Source organism: Castor canadensis, chromosome 9, assembly GCF_047511655.1.
Source record: "Castor canadensis chromosome 9, mCasCan1.hap1v2, whole genome shotgun sequence".
Classification (NCBI taxonomy): Eukaryota; Metazoa; Chordata; class Mammalia; order Rodentia; family Castoridae; genus Castor; species Castor canadensis.
Window position 1 is genome coordinate 11,136,790 of NC_133394.1, and position 15,403 is coordinate 11,152,192.

Genomic DNA, 15,403 nt, shown 5'->3' on the forward strand with positions numbered 1-15,403 from the left:
GTGGCTCTGCGGCTACTCTTTCTCTTTCACTTTTCTTTTCTCTGGGGGGTTGGGACTCTGGGGGAGGTGGAAGGAGATCTGGGGAATCCAAGGTGATCTGCAGAATCCCAGCCAATTTGCTCTCTGCCCTGTCCAGCTGCGCTGGTTGCCATCCCCTCCCACCCCCTCACCTGACAGCTGGGGCTCAATGGAGGTACAAAGCTTCTTGCTTTGGGAGGGGAAGTGGCTGTGGTTGGTAGGGCAATGGAATTTTCCCCGAAAGCCTCCGCCCCGGGCGGCTCCCAGCTTTGGCTGTGCTCACCCATTTCTCCCCAGCAGCCGCCGGCCAGGTCGCCCCGCCCTCTTGATCGCGACTTCAGTTTTCCGCTGCACGACGTGCAGAGGTTTTTCCCCTCCTGACGCTTTATTTCTGCTTGGGCGCGCCACGTCCTACCGCTTGGAAGGAGCGTAGATCGCGGGTCCCGTGCGCCTCGCGCGCCTCTCCAGTGAGCTGCGCCCCGCGGTGTCCCTGCCGCGCCCTGCGCTGCGCTGCGCTCGTCCCGCCGACTCCACCGAGGCGGGCGGGGCGCGAGCGATCTGCGGCGTGCTATCCTCGCCAAGCTGCGGGGGTTCAAGAAGACGCGGTCCAGCAATCCCGAGCGTTGAGTTCTGCACCTAATCCAGCTCACAAAGCTCAAGAAAGGTACCGCAGCACCTTCCTTCTCCCCCACTCCTCCTTGTCCCCTCCAAAACTTTCTGCCGGCGCGTGCGAACCCATGCGGGCGCGTCTCTTATTTCTCCTTTTGCAAAATCAGACGACCTGTTCTTTGATCGGGACACGTGCTCTAGGGAGAGAAATTTGAAGGAATGGTCACTAGTTGGCAGCCAGGCTGGTCTGTGTTAGTGCTGACTCTGTACAAATGACCTTCCACTAAGCAAAGCAGTGTCTGCAATGCCAACTGGGAAGGAGTGCGGGCGAATTTCATTGAAATCGAAATCTTTATTTAATCTTTATTTAAGGCGGCTTTAAATGAAACTCCAGCTACTTTTTTCCAAGTGTTGTTGAGACTGCATATTGCAAGCGTATATAGTTCACTTGGGTTTGATTTATGTAATTCCATGCATCTAAAAGTATGTATAAACTAATACTTTAAAAATACTTTATAATTAAAAAATACTTTATAAATACTTAAAAAATACTTTATAAAGTATGTCTAAAGTAATACTTAAATGATGCTCAGAACAGATTCTTAAACAGAATGAGTGAGAAGAAGGAACCGGAAGCAAAGTTATCGACACTAGCAATTTTCCATTGGATATTTTTTAACTACTTTTTGATAAAGCGATACTGTGCTGGCCCTTACTTGTAAGTGATGCAGTCAAACACATCTTTTCGTATGGTGACCTTATTGACTTGGTGGAGTTCTTGCTTTAGGATTAGGAAAGAAGCAAAGTGAGGATGGTGACAGCACTTTGCCACGCAGAGGCTGTAAAGTGAATCATTTTATTGAAGTCATCAGCTTACAAAACACATTCTAACTCATACTCCTGTTGCTTTCTTTAAACATGCAGTGAGCCTGGTAGACAGAGGTAGGAGGGATAAAGAAAGGGAAATCAAGATATATGAAGGACTGGAGATAAAGCAATAGCCATTTTAGATTTTTTAAGGGAAGAAAAGACTGAAGTTTTATTTAAAGGTAAGAATCCTCAGGAAGTTCTTAAGGTTTGTCATGATTGTGTGTTTGTATCCTGATCTATAGTTCTCTTTTTCTCTTCTCTGAGTTTTTAGACTCAGAAGACACCTCTTGTTGTGTGACCTGCTCCACAACATGACAGAGAGAGGTTAGGTACAAGGAAGCCTCAGAAGCTCTGATAGGCAGGTCAGGAGCCATGAGGGTGTTCCCAAAGTTTTGGTGTCTGCTGTCTGCCACTTTTCCCTGGCAACTGCGCAGTCTGATGTGAAGCTGTAGTTCTGGTTGGAATTTTCCTGTAAATGGCTGGTGGGTTTAAGAAAAGTAACATAATCCCTCCTTCCTTCCTTCCTTCCTTCCTTCCTTCCGCCCTTCCCCCTCCTTCTCTCCTCCCTCCCTTGCACTGGGGATTGAATCCAGGGCCTCAAGCATAGTAGTAGGCAAGTGCTCTGCCAGTTGAGCTAAATCCCCAACCCTGTTTTGTTTTCATTTTGTTTTTGAAACTGTCTTGCTACCTTTGTCCAAGCTGATTACACTTTTACAATCCTCCTGCCTCCTGAGTAGCTGGGATTGGAGGCAGGCATGTACCACTATGCCCAGCAAAAGTGGTATGGATGCTTTCTGTTTTAATTCCCGAAAATACTACAGCAGGGGCTGGCTGAGTGGCTAAAGTGGTAGAGCACCTGCCTAGCAAGCAGAGGCCCTGAGTTCAAACTCCAGTACTATAAAAAAAAAAAACCCTGTGAAATTACTATAGTTATTGTAGTACAGCAAATGTCATAGCCTTATTGCAGGACATAATGTTTGCCAATGAAGTATGCTTATTAACTACTCTGGAAGATGGAGAAAAACCATGTCCTCAACTTTATTGACACAAAGTTTTGACAATGAAACCTCTCCTGAATTTTGGCCCTAGGGGCCTCCATCTCACGTCAGCTGCTTCTGCTGGATCTCAGGAAGACTGTAAAAGGAGCCTGGATATGCTGAGGATATGTGGATGTTCTTGAGGAAAATAGACGACAATTCTGATCAGCATTTTAAATGTGTCTCTGATCTAAAAACATGTAAAACTTTTTAGAATTTAGAAGACTATCCTTTTCTTCTCATTTCTCCTAGTTTTCTGTTAAGTTTTGTTTATTGTGTGACTACTCTTAGTTAATGATAATATCAGGAGTACTTACTCTCTTCAGATTCAGAACCTGAATCTGCAATAATATGAATAATAGCCAATACCTATTGAGTTCTTATGTACCAAATTCTGTGTTAAATGTGCATTTTTCAAAGCATGTGGAGGAGAACTTGTGTAGTGGAGAATATGTTTCATAGTGGAGGAAACTGAAGTACAGAATCATTGAATAACTTTCCCCAGGTTACAGGGCTAAGAGTGGTAGAGCTGGGATTCCAACTCAGGACAGGTTTAGGAATGGTGGTGGTTGTGAAGGATGGTATTCTTCCCATTGAGATAGTTCCTACAGAAGGGCTGGGGTGTGGCTCAGGAGCAGAGTGCTTTCTTAGCATGTACGGGCCCTGAGTTTGATCCCCAGTACTGCAAAACAAAAAACCCTGAACTAATTTCTACTACTTGACAGTGACAATCACTGTTTTATTTTATGACAATGTTATGTTAATAAAATATTGGTTTTAAAATAAACGTTTGACATGAAAGTAGAAGGGAGATTATTTCAGGAAAGAAAGCAGAACAGTGAAAGGAGGTGACTATGATCAAAGTACATTATATACCTATATGAAAATGTTAGAATGAAAACCATTCCTTGTAAGAAAAGAAAGAAATGAGTGAAAGAATATTGAATAGACAACTGAATGAAAGATGAAATAAATGAATTAAAAATAAGTGCTTGCTTCTATGGTACTTTTGTAATTGACATTATTAATTATTATTAATTATTTGAAGACTATCCTTATAATCAAATAATATTCATGGGTATATATATATGCTTGGTTCCCTGAATGAAAATATTTGTTTAATTTGTGTCAGTTTCTGCTGATAGAGATTGACTAATAGTAGAAAAATTTGGACTGATCTGTATATCTGTGTCTGTCCACTTATTTGTTGCTCTATTCAAACAGAAGGTGAAAATTCTTGTGGACAGATCAGAGCAAAAGAATTTCCTATGACATCACAAGTGGAAATGGAGTAGTTAACTAGTCGAGATGTCCTCTTTCAGAAAGAAGCCTTTATGGTAGTAGGGTTGACAAGAAGCTAACTTTTTCCTTTGGCTCAACATTAGCTCTTAGATTTAATTACTCCATGATCACAGTAACTGCATCATTAAGGTTGACCATTGCTTAAATGCTTACTGAAAAAGTTCTAGAAGAGTTTTGGGGAAAAAAAAGTAGCTTTAGTGAGTAGTGAAATATAGTTAACTAATAACAATTTGATTGTGATTTTCACTAACTTATCAACTATGGGTATGTATGCACATATGCATGTATGTATATATCCTGTATGTTTGCATATATATGTAGATAGATGTAGGTAGATGATAGATAGATAGAGTGTGAGTTAATAGCTCTGGGCAGATAAAAATTTTTGCTCTGTTTCCAGACTGTATTGAAAGGGAAAACAGGTAGACAAAAATCTTGACAGAGATCCTGAATTACAAGTTATTATTATTAAAAATATAACTGCAGTGGAACCTAACATGAATATGAAAGTTACAAGAGGAAGCGTCTACTATGCCTCAGATACTTCGCTTGCATGTCGTCTGCAGGCCCTACCAAATTTTGTGTCCTCACTGTACAAACAAACAAGTGGTTCTGGCCTGCAGAGTTTGACCTGAATTGAGACCTAACTAGCAAGATGCTGAGGGATTTATTTTGACTCTAAAGTTGATGCTCTTTTTTGAATTGATTTTCTTTTCCAGGGAAAGCCAAGTGTTCAGTATAATGAAAAATAAAATTCTAGTATCCTTGCCATGAAACAAACAGTATATAAACCATATAAAAATGAGCACAGACTGGGGTGTGGTAAGGTGCTTACCTAGCAGACACGAGGCCCTAAATTCAAACCCCAGTACTGCCAAGAAAAAAAAGGGGGGAGGGGAACCAAATTCTGAGTGTAATGAACAGTATCTTTTTTCCAAATGTCAGTGATTCCTCCAAGTCCTGACAGGGTACAAACAAAATCAGAATGCTAGAAATTATTTAGCCAAATAAAGGAATTGAAACTGCAAATGGTCCTCCAAGAAGAAAATATGATGGTCATAGGGTGGGTGTGGCAGCTCTACTTATAATTGCAACACACCAAAAGAGTCCAGAGGAGGTCCTAGATCCCTTTAACATTGAACATACTTCTCCTTGATGGGCTTTCACTCACTTGCCTTCTAATTGAAATATTAAAAATGAAGTAGACACCTCCCACTATTTTTGTACCAGCCTCTAAAATTTCCAGTTTTTTTTATGGTGCTAGGAATTGAACCCATAGCCTTGCACATGCTAGGAAAGCGTTCTACCACCATGCTGTATAAATAATTATTCTTTAATTGGATAACTTACCAGTTAGGGATTTTATAATATTTTCCATTTTTTGTCTTCTTTACTCCTCTACAACTAAACAGATATATAAATAAAATGAAATTTAATTTTTTCATGAATGGATCGTATTGTTAAAAATTATTCTTATGTTATTTAAAATATTTTCAGTATACGATTTCCCAGAATAACTTTTGATTCACAATTATTAGACACAACACTAAAACTATATTAAAAATATTCCTCATAGGTAAGACACCTAAAAAACTAGCTAGCATTTGTTGCCCTTAACGCAGAGAAACTAAAGCAGATACCTTAAAGCAACTGAGGCCAATAGGAAAAGGGGAACAGGTACTAGAGAAAAGGTTAGATCAAAAAGAATTAACCTAGAAGGTAACACCCATGCACAGGAAATCAATGTGAGTCAACTCCCTGTATAGCTATCCTTATCTCAACCAGCAAAAACCCTTGTTCCTTCCTATTATTGCTTATACTCTCTCTACAACAAAATTAGAAATAAGGGCAAAATAGTTTCTGCTGGGTATTGAGGGGGGGGAGAGGGAGGGGGCGGAGTGGGTGGTAAGGGAGGGGGTGGGGGCAGGGGGAAGAAATGAACCAAGCCTTGTATGCACATATGAATAATAAAAGAAAAATGAAAAAAAAAATAAAAAAATAAAAATGCAAAAAAAAATATTCCTCAAAGAAGTGGATATGCTTGATATTAGTGCTTTAATGGAAGGTTTTCTTATATCAACTTTTTAAATTTCCTCTGTATGTGGCACCCTAGCAAGACAGGGCACACGGTGAGATTCTGAATGAGAAATTTCTTTTGTACAGGAGGAGACGGGTGACCAAGAGAAGGGAAGGTGGAATGAAAAACTCGCTAGAAACTAGAAGCATATCAAGCATGTCACTGATAAAAAGGGGCTCCTCTGCTGGGGGGATGTGGAAGAATTTAGCTCTTTTTTTGTGCTGACATTCCCCTTGGAAAGTGGTAGGGCACTCCACAGGTATGTGTTCTTCCATTCTCAGAATGCTGATCTAATTCTGTCTTAACCCCCTACCCGCTCCTGGGTTTCTGGATTACAATGGTTTACTGTATCAAAATCAAAGGATGAAGAAAACATAGTCCAGCTACTGTAGAGGTTTCTCCCTGGGGACCAGTGGGAGATGGATTTTCACAGGGCTTGAACAACCTCGATGCAGTCCTCATCTCCCCTCTAGCCTCAGCTCCACTCACACTGCCTCTGTATTCTACACACAGGTGTCACACTTGTCATTCCTTATCCCTCAGTCTTCATGGGTCTTGTTCAAAATGTCCATACTTTATAGCTTTTGTCTTCTTCCACTGCCCAGACAGAATGATTTTTTCCCTCTTTTGAGTTCATGTGTTGCTGACTACATTCTCTGTAACAGTTTTGTGTCTGTAGATTCATTTTGTCATGTGTCTGCCTCTATACGTACATTTTGAATAAAGATGGGACAGCGTATCCTGTGTGCCTAGCAGAGAGCTGGCTGCAGAGTTGATTTGTATTACTTCAGTAAGAGGCAAACAGAGGAATGTAAAGGAGATGGGCGACATGAGTAACCATAAAAACAATGTTGAACTAATGGAATAGAAACAGTATTTTAGGAAAATTAGTCTGGGCAGAATTTATTGTAGAAAAAGACAAATTAGAGAAGGAAAATAGAAATCCATCCAGTTAATTCAAGCGTATGGTCTCATCCCTATTACATGTTCAAGGACATAGCTCTAGTAATTCTTACTCTCCATCATTTTTCTCTCTCCAGTGAGTCTTTCCCACCCATATAGTCATACTGTAATTTCTCCTGTGAAGAAAAAAAAATAGCCTCATGTTTTTCCCCTTATGTTTCTTTCCACTACCACTTGGTTTTTCTGCCCACATTTATAGGACAACTTTAAAAAATAAGTATATTCTGTGTCTGGAATTTCTCTATTCTCATTTTATTTTGAACCAGCCAGGATGTCATGCCCACTACTCCACTGAAAACACACTTGTCAAGAACACTAAGCCCCTCCATGTTGTCAAATCAAGTGCTTACATCTTGGCTTTCTTTCAGGAGGGCCTGAAGGTTCTTCATTTGGTTTCCAGGCCTCCCTGCCCTGACTCTTTATTTTTCTTTTACCTTACCAGCAACAATTTCAACCTCTTTTTCTGGTTCCTTCCTTATTTGTCTAACCTATAAATATAGGAGAGTCTGAGAGCCTAGGCCTAAGCCTTTACTCTATCTGTACTCACTCCCTTGGTGATGCCCTGGTTTCATGACTTTTGATACACTAATATGCTGATGATTCATAAGTTTGTATCTCCAGCTACGACCTCTCCCATGAACTGTAGACTTGAACCCAAAGTCTACTCAGCAGCTCTGATTAGATGTCTCATACACATTGGATTCCTGACTTTACTCCTCGATCTCCTTCTCCCGCAATCTCTTCTATCTTATTTGATGGCAATTCCATTCTAAGGAGTTACACAGGAAATTGATCAGTCTTGGAGTCGCCCTTAACTTCTGTTTTTCTCATGCCTAAATTGTTCCTGTAACTGAACCATTTAGTTATGGCTTCAAAATATATCTCACCCCTGTTAGCTTCTCACCGCCATCACTGCTACCACCTGGGTCCAAACCATTACTATGCCTCCCAGTCTTGTTGCCAAGAGCTGGTCTTCTGCTGTACCTCCCCCACCCCACATACCCACATACTCTACCCTGTTCTCAACACAGCCACATTGTTTCAGTTATCTCCCCCTGCATTAAAAATAACAAACACTTCAAATTAAGAACAAGTGAAACAATAGACCAGGACTCAGTGGCTTAACAACCAGCAATGTGTTATTTGTCAATACTGTGCAATCTGGACTACATTTTGGTGATTCGGTTGTCTTAGGCTGCTAGGACTGAAACATTCGAGTAGGCTTTTACATTCTCATGCCTGGTGCCTCAACTAGGATAGCTGAGAAGCTAAAGACTGGCCAGACATGGCCTCTAAGCAGCTTCTCCAAATAGCTACCTTGTGTTTCTGCATATCATGCTGGTCTAGGATGGTGGGGTTCTTCAATGATGACTGTGTTAGTCAGCTTTCCACTCATTTGACAACATATATGAAATAATCAGTTCAGGTGGAAGGGTTTGTTTTTGAGCTTTCAGCCCATAGTGGTTGGTCCTGTTGTTTTTGGGCCTCTGACAAGGCAGCACGTGGGTGGAGAAAGAAGCTGCTTACTTCATGACAGCCAGGAATTAGAGAAGGGAAGATAGTCCCAGTAGTTCCTTCAAGGGCATGCATCCAGTGACCTAACTTCCTCTAGGTTGACCCTGCTAGGTAAATGTTCTGCCATATCCACATAGCTCCATAGGATGGGAACCAACCTTTAAAACATGGGCCTTTGAGGAACATTCAATATTCAAACAGTAGCAGTGACTGACTTCCAAGACCCTCATAGCTTATGGTGTTATGGTGTCAAGTTCAGACTTAAAGTGTCTAAATTATATTTCTTGATATGGATAAGAATGCTCTGGTGTCATTTGTTGAGTGTTAAAACCTATAAGCGAAAAAAGCAGGTTATCTGCTTTGTTCTCTTCACCCCAATACACAGCAACGTGATAAAGATAGGGTAATTGTAATAGGCGATTCCATTTAAAACCAAGAGAATGGAAGGCATCTAGCAATTAGTCCCAAACAATTCTAAATTCGGCCAAGCATGTATCCTCAGTTCTTCTTGCTCTAGAAGCAGAACCCGTTCCTGATTAAAGCTCCGACTTGGTACACAGAATGGTTCTCTATAGCTATTAACTTCACCCTTTGAACTTTGGGCTTCTCTGATTCTTCTTTTCTGGTTTAAATCATATTTTCAATTGAGTAGTCTGCCTTTTGCTTTTAGATGTTAGAGATCTTTTCTGTATACTCCCTTTCCTTTAGGTCTTGGCATTTTGTTTTTTGTTTTAAAGTTCATTTCTCTTCAAAATCTTGGAGGTTTCTTTTGAATTTTATTAAGGCTCAAACCTTGAGGTTGGCCTCCTTATTATTCTGTCTGCAATTCAGAATGCTGTAGAGGAAGCCCTGAAGAGTTTTGGAGATCTTTTGACTCGCTGACAAGGTCTAAAAGGCACCACTTTAAAACTTTCCAAGGTCTTAGTGAAGGTTCTTGCACGTACGTACTTAATTTGATCTTTAACCTGAGAGCACATTGTTCTGGTAAGCCTTGGATTTGATCTTTGCCCCAAGACCACTTCTTTCTTTGAAAATCTTTTCCGTATTACACAAGCAAGAATAAGAATAAGTTTTATGTTCTAACCTAGCAAATCCTGGGTTGAACTATTTCTTCTAAATTCTGCTTGAACACTTTTAGTTGTCTTTCAATTTCTGTTCTTAATTATAGGCAGCTAAATGAAACCAATTGACACTTTCAGAAGTACATTTCTCACTTCTATATTATTACAGTCTACAGTGCTACAGGTATCTTGTCATTACATAACACAAGTAGCTTCTCTCCAGCCTCCAGTAACAATGTCATCACTGCTTTCCAGCCTTCACTAATCTTGTCCTTGCCTCTTTTCACTTGTCCACCCACTGCCTGGTCTCCCATCAGTTTTAGTATCAGTACTAATTGCTATGTAATACTCCCTTAAAACCTAGAGATATAAATTAAGAATGTGGTTTTTTTTTCTTAAGATTAACATTTTGAACAAGACATAGTGGTGATGATTTTTCTCTATTCCACAATGTCAGAGGCTTTGATATGACTTAGCATGTATCTGAGATGGCTCAAGACACTGGATCACATGTATGGGAACTCAGATCTGGCTGGTCACTGGGTTCCTCAGTTCTGTTCCACACGTCCTTTCCACATGGCTGATTGGGCTTCCTCATAGCATGATGCTGTCAAGGCTGTCAGACTCCTTACACAGTATTCAGCTGTGGGAGAGAAAGTAGAATCTGTAAGCGTGTAAGGCCTAGGAACTGAATTTTAAGACTGTCACATTTTTCTCATTATTTGGGAAAAAGTAAGTCAGGTGGCCATTTCCTGTTCAAGATGAAAAGACATACATTCTAACTCATGATGGGTAGAGTCTTTCATGTTGATGGGTAGGAAAGTATTGCTTTATGATAGCTATTCTTAGAGATTAACTGCCACAAATGGTGGTCTTGTTAAAATATTACTTAGGTCGCATTGCTCCTCTCTCCTTTCATCTTTATTTCAAATTTTGGGAAATTATTAATATCTTTATAGGCTGTAACAAGCAAGTCTAGTCAGGCACCACCCCAAAAGTGAAACAAATATGACTTATAAGTAGCCTTACATATGTTTGATTCATGTTTTGTTAGCCAATGAATTAAGGAGAAACTTTTAGGTTTTAGAGATATTTTTTAATTTAAGATGTTCATATAAGGGACTATGGACTTGTGTGTACATTTAATTGTTCATAAACAATTAGAGTATGAGCTACAGTAGGGCATGTGTTTTCGGTAATTTCTTTTGCTGTATCCCCATCATCTATCAGTTCGTGGCATATGATAGTCTCTTAATAAATATTTCCTGAATGAATGGATGGATGGATGGATGGGTGCTACAGAACAAGTTAGTATAAAACTAATGGGAAGCTGGGCATGGTATCTCACACTTCTAATCCCAGCAATCCGGAGACAGAAGCAGAAGAATCCCCGTCAAAGGCCAGCCTGAGCTACATAGTGAGACCCTGTCTCAAAAAATCAAAAATCCAAACCAAAAATCAAAAACAAATAGCAGGGCTGGAGGCATGGGTCAAGTGGTAGAGGCACCTGCCTAGCAAGTATGAAGCCCCAAGTTAAGACCCTCCTACCATAAACAAACAAACACACAAAAAAACTAATAGGAAATAGAAAGATAAACTATTTTCAAGGAAAATCTACTTGAATTGTTTCTTTCAGCACCCAATAATTTTGAGTGCTTAGCACGGGTAAGGCACTTTCCTAAGCACTTGACTGGCTTTAATTCAGTGGGGGGGGCAAGGTTCAGAGAAGAGTTGGGGAGCTTCTAGATATTAATCATGAGAGAGAAAAAGTAAAGGTACTAGGAAGGTACGGGTTACAGTTAAAATACTGGATTAGTGGGTGTGATGGTTAATCTTGATTGTCAACTTTACCAGACTGAGAGATACCTAAGACGTAAGCAGAGCATGCCTGTAGGGCTTTGCAGAGATAATTAAATCATGAGGGTGGTGACACAATGACTGGCTTAATCCATTGATGAACTCAATATTTGAATAAACTCTTGGAGATGGTAGAGTGTAGAAGAGTCTTCTTGAGGAAATAGGTCAGTGGGGGGGACTATATCTTGCCCTGGCCCTTTTTTGAGCATTTCTCACTTTCTATCATCTGCTGTGAAGTGAAAACTCTTCTATTGCAGAGTCCTACTGCCATGATGTTCTGCCCCCATGCATGGGCTAGTCCCTCTAATACCATGAACTAAACCTTCTGAAATCATGAGCCAAAATAAATCCTTCCTTCCTTAAGTTGACTTTCTCAGGTATTTGATTGTAGTGACATAAAGTCTGATGAATACAGAAGAGGAATTATTAAATTTGATTTTGGAATATCAAGATTGAAAAAAAGTAGAATTTATATGGTCAGGTGTGGTGGCATGTTCCTGTAATCACAGCTACTAGGGAAACAGAAGGAGGAGCAAAAGGGTGAGCCCCGATTTTAAAAAAAACTAAAGCAAAAAAGGGATTCTGGGGACTCAAGTTGTAGAGTGTTTGCTTAGCAAGCACAAGGTCCTGAGTGCAAACCTCAAACACTACCCCCCACCTCCAAAATAATAGTAGAGCATACAAAGTGCAAATATCCTGTGAACATTGAGAGTGCTGAAATGGAGATTGGGTGAGCTATTTGTACAAGAGATTTCAGACTTTTAAAGAGAATTACTGATTGAAACCTTCTGCAGGAGGCAAATGAAAATGTAGAAGACTTGGAGTCACAAAAGGTTGCATGTGGGACTTTCACTGTGTTACATATGCTGACAGATGGAGTATTTAGGGAATGTTTTCGGGAAAAGCCCAGCTTCTAGATCTTCAAAAGAGAATGTTAGGCTTCATATAGTCTTTGTGCCCATCATACTTGCTCTGCTCCTGGAGGAATTTTATAGCTACCATATTCTTACATGTCCATCTTTAAAAAGCCACATTCTTTATGAAGTTTTCCTGGCAAACCCTAACTTTACATCCTCTCGCCTCCTGGAAAAACTATGTTCTTATTTCCATCTGATTCTCCAACAGTGTGTGGAATATTTTGTTATATGGTCACATTGCCTCTTCTGTCAGGTAAATGATAAACCCAGTACACAGGGTGACAAGAATTGTGATGGTGGAGTTGGAAGGGGTGAAGTTTGGGAAACAATGCATCCTTGTGTGCCTGGCACCCTCCCTGTCACAAAGTAGTTACAATAATGTTATTTTTATTGTCAGTAAGCCTTTATTTGTTGCTAAAGCATTAAGTAAGATGAGGTTCTGAGAAAAAGGAGTTTGACTAGATTTGACCCAAAGTAAGTTACCTTACTGTTGGGAAACTCACCGCAGAATAGTCCTTATTGTCAGGGTCAATAAGGAAAATAAAGTTTTCTTGAGGGCTTAATTTGATCCAGGCTACACATAGAATATTTAATTTATTATTAGGAGTATGAGCTTTTTAGAACTGAGAAAATGGACCAAAATACAACCAGGGTGGTTTAATATTTTATGCCAATATTATTATAAGGTGGATATTTTTATAATTGCAAAGCAAATACTTCAGTAAATTAAAGGAAACTAAAACAAGGCACACCCTATTCCTTAAAACAGGAGTGCTTTTGTTTTCTTAATTCAATTTGCCAAGTGTTTTTGGAAAAAAAATTTTGCATAACCCCAAATACCAGATCCAAACATCTGTATTTTGTATCTTTAGACTCTACTCTTATAAAGCAAGATCTTAGTTCTCATTGCTTGTGAAAGATCTCTGAATCTTGAGACTTGGTTTTGCTTATGGCTCATTTGACTTGTTGTTAAGGTAATTATGTTACAAAGCTCGACCTTTCTTAACTCAAGCCACACTAATCTCAGCCCCTGAAATTTATAAAGTGTGGCTTCCCTGGCAAGATTTTCAAGCCAGGATGGCTGATAGTGGACCATAAACTCTGCTAAAAATCATTGATCACTTTCTCTGTTCAGGGCTCCCTGACAATGACTGTAAGGGATTAAAAAAAAAAAAAAAAAGCAATCATGATAACCTCCAGGAATTTATTATTTAGTGACGCAATTAGTATTAGTATATAGAGTTGAGTACCCTATATATTGTATTATTGTTTTCTAGACACACTTTCATAGCTAGACATGATGCCCTCATTGGGACTGCATTGTTTCATTAAGTAACTCTTCCTTCTGACTTGTTATAGCGGGTCTGTGTGCTTCCTATAAAGACTTTCCTCGGAATCAATTGTTCCCTGAACCTCTAAGACTGGATTAGGCATCTTTCCTTCTTAATTTTATTCAGTACATATTTCAGTGGTAATGTTTATTGTCTCCCTTGAGGCCAACCACTTTTACTTAATTAACCCTTTTTAACTCATCCAAGTTTCAACTTCATCCTGAGTTTTCAGATGAGTAAAATGGAGCACCAAGAAGCTCCCAGTTAGGAAGTGGTACAGCTACAGTTTGAACTCACATCCCTTTCTAGGGCCTGTGCTCTTCACAGAGAGGGCACTCCCTAACTGGTAATCCCACTGGTGGCAATTAATAACAAGTATAAAGAGTAAGTGTGGGGAGATAAATTTGTACAACTGAACAAATTACTAAAATTAATGAGAGACTTCTGCAGGGTTGCTAGACAGACTACTAAAAATATCAATGGCATTTTGCAATATTGAGTAAATTACTAGCTCACATAACAAACAAACTACCCAAACTCCTGCAGCAGGAACACATGCCCCGCAATTAAATATGGTTTATTTGAAGCCTGTATCAGTAGCTCAGGACCAGAAAAATCTCAGTATCATCTTAGCTATGCAGAAAAAGCTAGCATAGAGCTCTTAGAAGAATGGGATCGTCCAAAATTCAAGAACTGTATGTATGAAAAAAAATTGTTTTGATGGGCATCAAATTTAACATAGAAATTTAAAACACATTTCCTTTAATTTTGGGAAATGATGAGGATGCTGGGATCAGTACAATACCTACTGAAGACAAAGAAAATGAAAACTGCTCATTTTTATTGAGTATTTACTAAGTCCCAAACAGTATAAAAACAAGAGGATGGTAACTTAGTCACTGGAGTAGAGGAGAATGTGAAACTTCTATCTTATCACTCATTCAAAACAGAAGGGAAATAATTCAACTTCAGGAAGTTAGCACTTGCCTGTGGGATGTTTACTGTGTCTGATCCAGAGAGTAGCGATTTACAAATCAGTGGAATGGAGCCAATGCATTGTGGCTGCATTTTGCTGATGGTAGTGGTGGTGTGGTAAATCTAAGATGTGAAATGACAAAAAGTCAAAACCTGCTAATAACTGCCCTCTCTCTATAATCAATACTTGTGGAGTTGCAAACACTAACATATTGTAATCCTCAGTGTTGTGAAATGTTTTGCTGCTGAGGATGAATAAACTATAGATGAATTCAGTGTATGCTGAGATAATCAATTATGACCTTTATGTATGGTACTTAGGTACTAGGTGGGACTCACTTCCATTCTTATCTTCTTATTTTAAAGATATGGCAGTTGAAGTTTAGTGACATTAGATATCTTGCTAAAGTCACATTGCTATTTAAAGATAGAACCAAGACAGGACCCAAGTCTCTTGGCTTGCAGTCCATCCCATGGTTTTGTTAAGATTAGCAAGACTTCAGACTTTATCTAGGAGTCTTTAGTCTTGGTGTTACATAAACTACAATTTTGGAAATTGTGACATTTTAATGACAATAGAATGGAAAAAAGGTAGCCAGTATCTAGTAATAGAATGGAAAAATGGTAGCCTTTATGGAGTAATGTAAAGGAGATGGTGAACACCTTCACTGTTGTTTACACAACACATCTAAAGAGAGATTTGGCCCCTATTGAAATGATTGTTTGAGGTCCCAGCAAATGGTAGTCATACATTTAATGCTATTTGCATAGAGAGCTACATTTTCTAACTAAATTGAAAGAATTTTCTATGCCTGTGTTAGTCAGTTTTTTTATCACTGTGACAAATACCAGCTAGAAACATCTTGTTTGT

The 15,403-nt window shown here is 39.4% G+C and overlaps 1 protein-coding gene across 3 annotated transcripts in view; it reads left to right on the top strand.

Moving 5' to 3' along the window:
* Positions 1-541: 541 nt before the first annotated feature.
* The window catches only part of Il15 (interleukin 15), a 66,701-nt gene continuing 51,839 nt past the window's right edge, over positions 542-15,403 (top strand). Inside the window, exons 1-2 of one of the 3 annotated variants that reach the window (XM_020186894.2) lie at positions 547-682; positions 6,000-6,172. The gene's annotated coding sequence lies outside the window, so the exon portion shown is untranslated. Of the gene's footprint in view, positions 683-5,999; positions 6,173-15,403 lie in introns of all 3 variants that reach the window. The other 2 variants (XM_020186893.2, XM_020186898.2) reach the window with 2 other exon arrangements.